The following is a 12,019-nucleotide window of genomic DNA, read 5'->3' as shown; positions in this document are numbered from 1 at the left end:
CAGTGATAGCGAGATTGGTTGGAGTGGAGACTCTATTAGGGGGAAAGATGATGAGTTTGCTTTTGTCCATGTTGAGTTTCAGAGAGCGCTCAGACATCCAGGAAGAAATGGCAGAGAGGCAACTGGATACCTAAGAGAGTACAGAAGGGGAGAGTTCAGGAGAGGAGAGGTATAGTTGCGTGTCATCGGCATAGAGGTGGTATTGGAGGCTAAAAGAGCTGATGAGTTCTCCTAGTTTAGAAGTGTACAGGGAGAAGAGCAGTGGGCCCAGGACAGAACTTTGTGGGACACCAATGGGAAGGGTGGAAAGGGGGGAGGTGGAGCCAGAGGTAGACACAGAGAAGGAACAGTTGGTGAGGTAAGAGGTGAACCAGGCATGGACGGTGTTAGAGATGCCAAAGGTCTGACGGATGTGAAGGAGGAGAGTGTGATCCATGGTGTCGAAGGCTGCAGAGAAGTCCAGGAAGATGAGCAGAGAGAAGTGGCCCCTGGATTTGGCTGCAAGCAGGTCATTGGTGACTTTGGCCAGGGCAGTTTCAGTGGAGTTAAGTGGGTGAAAGCCAGATTGGAGAGGATCAAGGATGGAGTTGTCAGAGAGATAGCTAGTGATGAGGTTGTAGACAAGACGCTCAAGTAGGAGGCAAAAAGGAGAAGAGAAATGGGGTGGTAATTGGCAGGTGAGGACGTGTCGAGGTTGGGTTTTTTAAGAATATGTGTGATAAGAGCATGTTTGAATGATGAGGGAAAGATGCCGGTGGAGAGAGATTAGTTGAAAAGGTGAGCAAGGTGGGAGCAGGCGGTGGAGGAGAGGCAGCATAGAAGGCGAGAAGGGAAGGGATCAATGGGGCAGGTGGAGGCAGGAGAGGACAAGATGAGGGAGTGGACCTCGTCACCATGGTGGGGCTGAAGGAGCACAAGGTGAGGCAGCCATTAGGTGCGGATGGTGGGGGAGGTGGGGTTGCAGCATGGATACTGGAGGATATACTGTGATGAATTGCCTCAATTATGGAAGAGAAGAATGAGGCAAAGTCAAATCCAGTGAGGGATGGAAGGGGTGGAGGGGGGAAGAGAGGACAAACTTGAAGTGAAGGAAGTCCGCCAGAGAGCGAGATTTCCTCCAGAGGCACTTGGCTGTGCGTGAGCATTTTTGGAGAAACCGGGTCAGTTTGGAGTGCCAGGGTTGGGGTTTGGACTGACGGAGGGGGACAGAGGAGGTGGGGCAAAGGAGTTAAGTGCAGATGTGAGGGTGATGTTGTAGAAGGAGGCCGCCTGGTTAGGGCAGGCCATGGTTGATAGAGGAGAGAGGAGAGTATCAAGTGAGGAAGACAGGACAGCGGGGTCGAGAGTCTCAAGATTGCATCTGGTGATGGTGGCTTTGGGTGAGGGGAGGAGTGGAGGAGTTGAGAGAGTGAAGGAGAGTAGATGGTGGTCAGAGAAGGGGAAGGGAGAGTTGGAGAAGTCAGAGAGAGCACACAGATGGGTGAAGACGAGGTCAAGGGAGTGGCCGAGACAGTGGGTAGCAGCAGAGGTCCATTGAGAAAGTCCAAAGGAGGAGGAGAGGGCAAGAAGATTGGTGGATGCAGGATTTGTGATGTCAATAGGGATGTTAAAGTCACCAAGGATTATAGAGGGGAGGTCAGCAGAGAGGAAGTGGGGAAACCAGGCAGCAAAGTTTTCAAGGAATTGGGTCCCCCACCCCCACGCCTGGGGGATGGTAGATGACTGCAACACGGAGATGAATGGGGTAGAAGAGACGGATAGAGTGGACCTCAAAGGTGGAGAAAGAAAGGGAGAGCTCAGGTGGGATAATGGAAAGGTGCAGTTGGGGGATAAGAGGATGCCCACTCCGCCACCTTGGCGGTTGTCAGGTCTGACAGAGTGGGTGAAGGAGAGGCCCCCATAGGAGAGTGCAGCAGGGGAGGCGGTGTCAGAGGAGGAGAGCCAGGCTTCAGTCATGACGAGAAAATATACAGAGTGGGAAATAAAGAGGTCATGGCTAGCGGGCAGTTTATTGCAGACTGATCTGGTATTCCAGAGGGCACAGGAAAATGGGAGGGAGGGGACGGGGGATATGTGGATGAGATTGGCTGGGTTGTGGGTGAGGGGGTGTGGGCTAGATCTAAGGGGAAGGTTTAAGTCAGTGGAGATGGTTGCTTTGGGGCAGGGGTGAGGAGGCATGGTGGCTGACTCAGGGTGGAGGGTGAGCAAAGGATGACAAGTGAGCAAATAGGAGGTGGGCAGGAAAGCACGGCAGAGGATGCATGTATTTAGAGGGGAGGCAGACAATTAGGAAGTGTAATACGGCGGTAAGGTAGTGGAAGAGAGTCAGTAAATAGTGAATAAAGGTCAAATGAAGAGTAGTAAATAACATACTGGTAAGAAGTACATTTAGACATGGTATTCATGTGTATATAAAGCAAATGACATTATTTGGATGTGCATTCAGAGGTTTCTCAGAAACTGAAATTTCAATGCAAGAAGCTGCAGCTGAGGAGAAAAGTTTTGCAGTGTCCAAACCAGGGATATCAGTGTAGAGTGTGCAAGTTATGCAGACTGCAGGGGGTAAATTTACTAAAGTGAGAGTTAAGGTGGCCATACATCAGACCCCGGATTTTGCGATCCGGCGATGCGATGGGAAGTGCCGGCGTTTCTGGGTGGAAACGCCGACCTCCCAACATCGATGTTCTGCGATCCATCGCCGGATCGCAGACATTTTCCATTTTAAATGTCGGCGATTTGACGATCGCGATCATTTTTTGATCGCGATCGTCAAATCGCGAAAATCCAACATGTTGGATTTCTGCAATCCCGCGATGCCGGGTTGCCGCATCGCGGGATTGCGGCAATCCATCGCTGATGGATGGGCCCCATTATTAGAAGAGAGTTTTAAATGTGATGTTGCCCATAGCAACCAATCAGATTCTAGCTATTATCTTCTAGAAGGTGCTATGTAAATGTTAAGTAGAATCTGATTGGTTGATATGGGCAACATCGCTTTTAAAACTCACTTCTAAAAACTCTCACTTTAGTAAATTTACCCCCTAGGTGTTAGCTTTTTTGATTTTGTTGACTCACTGTGTAGCTTGAGTATAGTCTATCTGTGTTAAAGCTGGCTTGCAGCATGTTTTCCACCTGTTTTCTTTCGGTTTAACGCTGGTATAACGCTAATATTGATTTTAAATGCTCAATACACTTTAGAACTAAACGGCCTAGCAGCCTACTCTGAAGTGAGGGCCTGATTCAGAGCCGCTCGTAAGCGGCCGTTCGTTCGCTCCTAGCGATGTTCGCACATCTGCGCATGCGTATGGGTCGTAATGCGCATGCGCCAACCAGTCATTGCGGTCGGAAATCATGCGCTCGCAAAACAGCGAGGGCCTGCTAATTTCAGTGACAGAATGAGGCGTTTGTGGGTGGTAACAGGGGAAGGTGCTTGAAAACGGGGGAGTGGAGATCCGAACGCAGGCGTGCCAAACGGTCAAAACGGCCGTTTAATGGGAGTGCATAATTAGTAAGGGAGTGTCATTGATCACATCACTTGGTTGTCTATTAGCCTGAACTGTTCGCAGTGATTGCGGGAAGTAAAACCTACCACAAACACTGCGAGCAGTTCAGACGCCTTTCGATGTACTCGATTAATCTAATAAATAGCGGAGATGATGTATGATGCGAACGGCCAGGGGGCGTTTTTACAAAATAGCGAGCGCATGTTTCGGTCGCTCGCTTAGACATAGAGGCGTCAACAGATCGCAAAGAGCGAGTGCTCAATTTAAATAGCCGGCCCCTTTTTCTGAACGACCGTTCGCAAATAGCGTCCAGCTCTGAATCAGGTCCTGAATACATAAAGCTACAAACATGTGTGCATCCTGATTTACCCCCACCCCCTTACAAACAGCCCTCCACCCACAGCAGAAGGTGCTATTCTGTGCATATTCTGTGCATATTGAGGTCAGTACTCTAATTCCCTTTAATTTATAAAACATAGTACACGTTTAAAACTACAGCAACTAATATTATCAATTTACCTATGCAATGTAATTGCTGCTATGCTATAAAAACAGATCAGTTGCATCTGGTTGGAGTAGTTAGTGATCAATTTACCTGTGGGATGAAAGACGGCAGTGTCACTGGACCTCATTCAGAGACAGTCTTTGCGGCCGCATGGTCGAAAGGTAAAAGGGGCCGGATATGCAAATTAAGTGCTCGCAAGTTGCGTCGTTAAGATGTGATCGTTAGCTGGACGAGCGAGGGGAGGATGCGGCCGTAAGACTAAAAATACGCCCCCTTCTCGTTCGCTTTACACGTCATCTCCGGGCATATAAGGATTAATCGAGACCATCGGGAACCATTGGAGCTGTTCGTAGAGCTTAAGGTTGACCATACCCTCTCTTAAGCACTACGATCAAGTCAATGCCTTTTGTAGGTGAGTGAGAAGAGTCTGGATTTGACTCTGTATAGTACTAGTGTTTTTAATGCCCTGGTGGAATCCCCACAGGATGCACTGGGTGCTGACATAAAGTAGAAGCATCCGGCAACTTCTACCCTGTGGATCTGTTGGCTGCTGCTCTTCTAGATCCATTGTCACAGAGCTCCGGACACCGGCTTGTACTTACCGGGTCCGGCAGCACTGGAACCTCCGGCGGCGGGCAGCAGGCGGAGAGTCCCCGGTGCCTGCTGCAATGACGTCACCTTCGGGTCTCCCTCTCCAGTGCAGGCGGCCGCGGCTCTCTTAGGAGTGCGCGCGCCAACCTGAAAATAATTTAAAGGGATAGGAGCGCCAAACATGTAGTCACGTTTGGCGCGAGAATTGGACTTCTCCCTATAAGAGGGAGTCTCTGGCACCAAACAGGTGCCAGAGTATAGGCTCATTCACCATTCTCCAACATTCCTGTGATACTTTGTTACCTGATTCTGACCATGGCTTTGTTTGTGACCCTGATTTCGCCTGACCCCTGGTACTGCATCTGATATCTGGTTTTGACTTCGGCTATTCCCTGTGATCTGCTTTCACCTGCTATCTGGTACCATCTAGTCCCTTTGGTTCTGACCCGGCCTGTCGACTACGCTATATGTCTCCTCCACTGTGTCCAGAATTTACCAGCACCTGTATAAGGGAACCTATCCTGAAGGCCGCGACCTGTGTGTCGGACGCAGCCAACTCCATAACTTCTTTGCGAGGGTCCCTGGTGAATACCGCCGGCACATTAGTCTCCATGCCTCAAGCATAGGTCTAGCCAACTCCCTAAATACGGGCCGCATTCATAATCCATCCGAGAGTTGTGACAGAATACTCTGGCCCAAAACATAGATGCTGCTGGTAATCTGTCACCACGAGATCTGCTCGAGAATTTACTTGCTAGAGTCGAGAAGCAAGAACAAGACCACGCTCAGATTATGCAGTGTTTGCAGACACTAATTCAGCAAGTCGGTGTCGCTCAAGCACCTCCAGTATAGCCAAGCCCATGCACTACTGCACCAGCCGCAGGAGCTTCCGCACCTATACAGATTCCGAATCCAACACAGTATGACGGGTATCCTACAGGCTGTCATGGATTCCTGAACCAGTGTTCGATCCAGTTCAAAGTCCAGGCAGCAAGCTTCCCTTCAGACAGGACAAAAGTGGCTTATATAATCTCGCTATTGTCAGGTCAGGCATTGGCTTGGGCCTCTCCATTGTAGGAAAGGAATTATCCGCTAGTCAACAACAGCGCTGAATTCCTGAGAACTTTTCGGAAAGTCTTTGATGAGCCTGGACGGGTATCCTCTGCAGGATCGGCCATTTTACATCTGAAACAGGGAAATTAATCTGGAGGACAGTATGCCATGCAGTTTCAAACCCTTGCTTCTGAGTTGGGGTGGAACAACGAAGTCCTGGTTGCCGCCTTTATGCAGGGTCTGTCGGATCAAATTAAGGATGTCCTTGCATCTAGGGAATTGCCGACTTCTTTGGATGACTTAGTCTCCTTGTGTATCCAAGTGGATCTTTGCCACAGAGAGAGAACACGTGAAAAAGAACAGTCTCGCCGCTTCACCTTTAAGCTTGCTCCACATTTCACGGCACATACTAAGCCCCTAGAGGAACCCATGCAAATTGGGAAATCTTGCCTTCCTGCCACTGAAAGGGATGGGAGGTTTAAATATAAACTTTGTACTGTGGTGAACCAGGTCATCTTCTCTCTGGCTGTCCAAAGCGTCCGGGAAAAAGAAGGCCTAACTGATCAAAGGGTGGTCAGGTTAGGTGCATTCCAATACACCCCAAAAAACAACCTAATTAGAATTCGGTCTGGGGATGAGTGGAAGATGGCCTTTAATACTCGTGACGGCCACTACGAGGACTTAGTCATGCCCTTCGGATTAAGCAATACCCCAGCAGTTTTCCAGAAGTACATGAATCATATTTTCCAGGACTTGTTGTTTAAATATGTAGTGGTATACCTGGACGATATCCTAATATTTTCTAAGGATAAAGCAAGTAATCGTCAACATGTTTGTGAGGTACTGTCACGGCTCCGGGATAATCAGCTTTTCTGCAAACTGGAGAAATGCTCTTTTGAGCAAAACGAACTAACATTTCTTGGGTACATCATTTCGGGTTACTGTCTCCAAATGGACCCAGAGAAGCTTGCCGCTATTGTCAATTGGTCCCGTCCAGGTGAGTTGAAAGCTATACAATGCTTCCTGGGTTTTTGCAACTTCTACCGCCAGTTCATCAGGAACTACTCTTCCATTGCTGCTCCCATCACTACTCTTACCAGAAAGGGTCAGGACACTCGGGTGTGGTCAACTGAGGCAGAGGAAGCTTTTGTTCATTTGAAACAGCATTTCCTTCCAGCACCCATCCTGAGACAACCTAATTGTGACCAACCTTTTTTTTTGGAGGTGGACGCTTCCACAGTTGGTGTTGGGGCAGTCCTGTTGCAGAAAGATAAAGAAAATAAATGGTATGCCTGTGGGTTCTTTTCCCGAAAGTTCTCTGCAGCAGAGAGGAACTATGCTGTTGGTGATAAAGAATTACTTGCCATTAAATTGGTTCTACAAGAATGGCGATACTTGTTGGAAGGAGCTAAACTTACGGTAACAGTCTATACCGATCAGAAGAATTTGACGTATCTCGGGACAGCTCACTGTCTAAATTATTGTCAGTCCAGATGGTCTTTATACTTCAATCGATTTAATCTATTGATTACTTAACGGCCAGGCAATAAAAAATTCATAGCCGATGCCCTGTCTCGAGCATTTAGTTCTGCTGAAATGGAAGAAGTAAGGGAAGACAAGGCCATTCTAAACCCTGCTTGTTTCATAGCGGTCACCAATAAGGTCAAGATTCCTCTGGGAAAAACATTCATAACACCAGAACTCCGGCCTAAATTGCTTCAGTGGGCACATTCTTCATGTTTCAGTGGGCATGCAGGAGTCAGTAAAATCTTGGAGCTGATCCTCAGGAGGTACTGGTGGCTGTCGATCCATCAGGATGTAAAGGACTTTGTGGCAGCATGCCACATTTGTGCTCAGCACAAGGTTCCACCATACTCTCCATCAGGTTCCCTGTTGCCACTACCAGTGCCTGATAGTCCTTGGACTCACATTTCTATTGACTTTGTGACTGATCTGCCTTCATGCCAAGGGTTCAACACAATTCTGGTGTTGGTGGATAGATTCTCCAAAGCCGCTCACTTTACTCCTTTAAGAGGTCTACCTTCAGCACAAAAACTGGCAGAAGTGTTCATAAGAGAAATCTTTAAGTTACATGGGTTCACTAAGGACATTGTTCCTGACCGAGGGGTGCAGTTTACCTCTAAGTTCTGGAGAGCATTATGCAGGTGCTTTGGCATCAACTTGAGCTTTTCTTCAGCCTATCATCCCCAGAGTAATGGGCAAACTGAGCAAGTAAACCAAGAATTGGAAAAATTAATTCGTATGTATGTTTCTGCCAGTCAAGATGACTAGGTCTCTCTGCTGCCTTGGGCTGAATTTGCCCACAATAATCTATACCATGAAGCATCGGGACCCTCTCCATTCTTCGTGCAGTATGGTTTGCATCCAGTGTTACCGATTCTTTAGGATCTGGAAAATGGTAAAAAGGAATTTATGCGAAATCTCTTCAAAGTACAAGCTGTTTGCAGACAGGAAAAGGAGGAGAGGTCCAGTGCTGGGTCCTGGTGATAAAGTCTGGTTGTCAACCAAACATCTGAGGTTAAGAGTGCCAACAATGAAATTCGCTCCCAAATTCATTGGCCCTTTTCAGATTTCAATCAATCCAGTAGCATATCGTCTGAAACTTCCGAATACTCTAAGAATACCTAATGTGTTTCATGTATCTCTTCTCAAGCCTCTGGTACTTAATCATTTTTATACTCCTTGCAGTTCTCCTCTTGCGATTCCGGTAGACCATCAGGAGGAATATGAAGTGAAACAAATTATGGACTCTAGGGTTACTAGAGGATCTGTTCAGTTTTTGGTGGATTGGAAGGGGTATGGTTCTGAGGAATGCTGCTGGGTCAAGGCCTCAGACATCCATGCTCCGTAACTTCTTCAAAAGTTTCACCAAGAGTTTCCTAGCAAACCATTTGTGGGTTGTTCTGTGCCCACCCCTAGAGGTGGGGGTAATGTCACAGGCTTGTACTTACCGGGTCCGGCAGCACTGGAACCTCCGGCGGCGGGCAGCGGGTGGAGAGTCCCCGGCGCCCGCTGCCTTGACGTCACCTCCGGGTCTGCCTCTCCAGTGCAGGCGGCCGCGGCTCTCCTAGGTGTAGGGAGGGCGGCTCCGGTGGAGCACAAGCTCCAGTCGCCGAGAATGATAGAGGGCGTGCGGCAGCCTGACTGGCGCCGCGCGGCACCTACAGCCTGGCCGCCCGCGACTCGCAGCTGTCAAACAGTGACAGCCTGAGCCGCGCGTAGGCTTTCTCATGCTGTGCTGCTGAGTGGTCACACACACCACTCGGGTCAGGAGCGCAGAATGACGTCAGGCGGGGAGACAGTCTAGAAGGGAGTGTGGAGAGAGGAGCTGCCCGGGAGGCACCGCACAGCACCGCATCGAGAACACCGAGAACAAAAAAAACTTCTGGCTCTCTGGGTCTAGTAATACAGTATGTAACATATAATTTATAGGGGCGGTTAGTGAGGGGGGGTAAAGTTAATGACAGTGCCCAGTGCCCCCCCCTCTGATTGTAGCAGGTCCCCATACCTTGTTATATTTATTATTGCACCCATCAGTCAGTGTCCTGTTGATTATATATCAGTGGACCACTGACATATATATATATATATATATATATATATTTTATTAATTATCAGTGGCCCACTGATATATAATTAACAGGTCACTGACTGATGGGTGCAATAATAAATATAAGGGATCAGGAACCTGCTACAATCAGTGAGGGGGGGGGGGGCACTGCCACTGACATTCATAAAAAATTTACTATATAAAAAAATAAAATGCATTTACTATATGAAAATGTTTGTACTATATGAAAATAAATGTATTTACTATATGAAAAAAATGCACTGCTGAACGCAGATTCCCAATTATCGGGAATCTGCGCATGTGCTGAACCCATTCTGTAAGTGTGCAGAATGGGTCCTGCTTGATCGCACACAAACCCTTGAATGCCTTTGCCTGATTGACAGGCAGAGGCATTTAAGGGGTGGTGCAGGGGCAGGGTCGGCTGCTGTTCCCGGAAACGGGGTGTGTCCGCCTCGTTTTCCGGGAGTGGGCAGCCCAGAGACTGCATGGACGTACGCAGTCTTCGGGGCTCGCATGCCGGCCAGGCAGAGTAAGCTGAGACTTACTCAGCTGGCTGGCCGCCCAGTGCCATTCACCATCGCAACCATTGCCCACCAATGGTCGTGATGGTGATCCGAGCCTGCGACCTCAGTCACAGTGCTGGGATCGTAAATGCTGCAGGGGGTGTCATACACCTCCTGCTGCATTTGTATTATTGCAAGGATCGCGTGCTGCTTTGCAATTGAGATCCCTGCTAAATCAGGCTCTTTGTGACCAATTTAGGATTTTAAAATATGTTTTATTTTCAAATGTAACATGTCCCCACATGTTGGCCACGCCCCCAATTCAGTTGAGGGGATGGGGGGGCGCCGAAACATACCCTTGCTCCGGGCACCATGGCACCTAGCTACTCCTCTGACTGCACCCGTGGCTGCTGCGACACCGCTGGAGAGAGGAGGGGGCCTGCACTGAGTCTGCACATGGGCCCCCTTCTCTCTTAAAACGCCCCTGTGTACAGTATATATGAAAGTATACTGTTTACATGCAGTCTCACTACAATAATTAGTCCACTGACAACATACTTTTCCTCAGCCACATTTTTTGCACTAACACCGCGTTTCTCAGACTTGAAGGAACATGGTGGTTGGGCCCATCAGACAGGAACTTATGCAGTGCAGAGCTGCGTCCCGAGTGAAGCGATCAAATATAGGGACAGCATGTGGGAATAAGCTTTATTTGTTGTTAGTTATATTATTGCTTAGGATTAATTGTGAATGTTGTCATTTATTGATACTAATTAATAAATCATTTTGCATACACTTCTACAGAAATAGCAATATATATTATTAACTATGGGCCTGATTCAGCAAAGATTGCAACTGCAATTACGCACGCAATCGTCCGATTGTTGCGTTCTGCGCATGCGTATGCATCGCAGTGTGTGAACCAGCCCCTGCGATAGGGACTGTGAGCGCAGTGACTATGCAGACCCATTGCAGAGTGATCGACAGGAAGTGCCATTTGTGGGTGGTAACGGAGGTGGTCAACGAAACGCAGGTGTGCCAGTACGTTCGAACGCCATTGCAGGGGCGTGCTTAAATTATCCACTGCGATGCCATACGCAGCTCGAGTGCTCAGTGCATGCGATGAAGTTAGCAACTTCTGAGTAAGGTCAGAGCTTGTGCAAGTGTGTCTGCGATTGTACTTAATGCTACCGATGGTTTCACAGTCTTGCTAAACATTACGATGTGTGTAAGGGAAGGTGGGTGTCCCTATGTAGTACTGCAACGGCATAACGATGGCAATGGATTAGCATACTATCGCAGTGAGACTGCGTGCTTAATCACTTTTGTAATCGCAGTTGCGATCCATAATGAATCAGGCCCTATATTATACAGTAAAATTGTAGTAATATTTATATTAAATGTAAGTGGGAATAGATAGTAACTTTTTAAGATCCCTTATCTGTAAATTGATGATCTATTTCTGAAATTAGGAATGGCACCTCAGTGAATGAGTTATTTACTTTACATCAGGCACAATTAGGACCTATATAGCATACACTGGTGTAGCAGTTGTTTACATGAACTGAATAAATATCAATTTGGTAAGACTCTGAATACAGAAGCTCTAATTTATAAAACTCACTGTACGTACTGCAAATACATTTGGTTTTACGTCAGGCCACACAGCACATTTAAGATGCCTGTCTATTTACCAGTCTCTAGTCATTGATAAAAACGAATAGTATGACTAGGTAAGGTTTGCTGGCAAGTGGATAAATCAGAAGCTTTGTACAGTAAAATAGTGTAATGCTTACTGTCCTGCTCTCCCGCAAATCTCCCCTCTTACCGAGCAAAAGTGAGCTGTCATTTTTCTAGAATGTACTTGATAAATGCTACCTCAAATCTGATTGGTTGCTATGGGCAACTTCTTCATTGGTCCACTTCTCCATTCTTTTCACTGCTTGATACATCGATCCCTCTATATTATTCCAGTGTCTGAGGCCTTTATAACTTCTGATACTACGTGTTTTTCAACTAGTTATATATGAGCAAGCTTACTCCATTGTGTATGATGAATACAATAGTACATACTGAATATCCTGTTCACACTTGTGTTATCTTAGCCATGTTTGTAAAGTATTTAGGTTTTATTCATTTTACCTACTTACCTATGTTTGCCAATTCAAATAATTATGTTACGCTAAAGAGGGGACTCAGGAGCTGTTCTGTGCTGTATGCACTGTGCATGCAGAACGTAGAGCCGTGGCAGCCCCCCCATAGCAGAGACCTA

This window comes from Taudactylus pleione, unplaced genomic scaffold, assembly GCF_031769625.1.
Source record: "Taudactylus pleione unplaced genomic scaffold, aTauple2 ptg000065l, whole genome shotgun sequence".
Classification (NCBI taxonomy): Eukaryota; Metazoa; Chordata; class Amphibia; order Anura; family Myobatrachidae; genus Taudactylus; species Taudactylus pleione.
Note: the sequence above shows the minus strand (reverse complement) of the source record.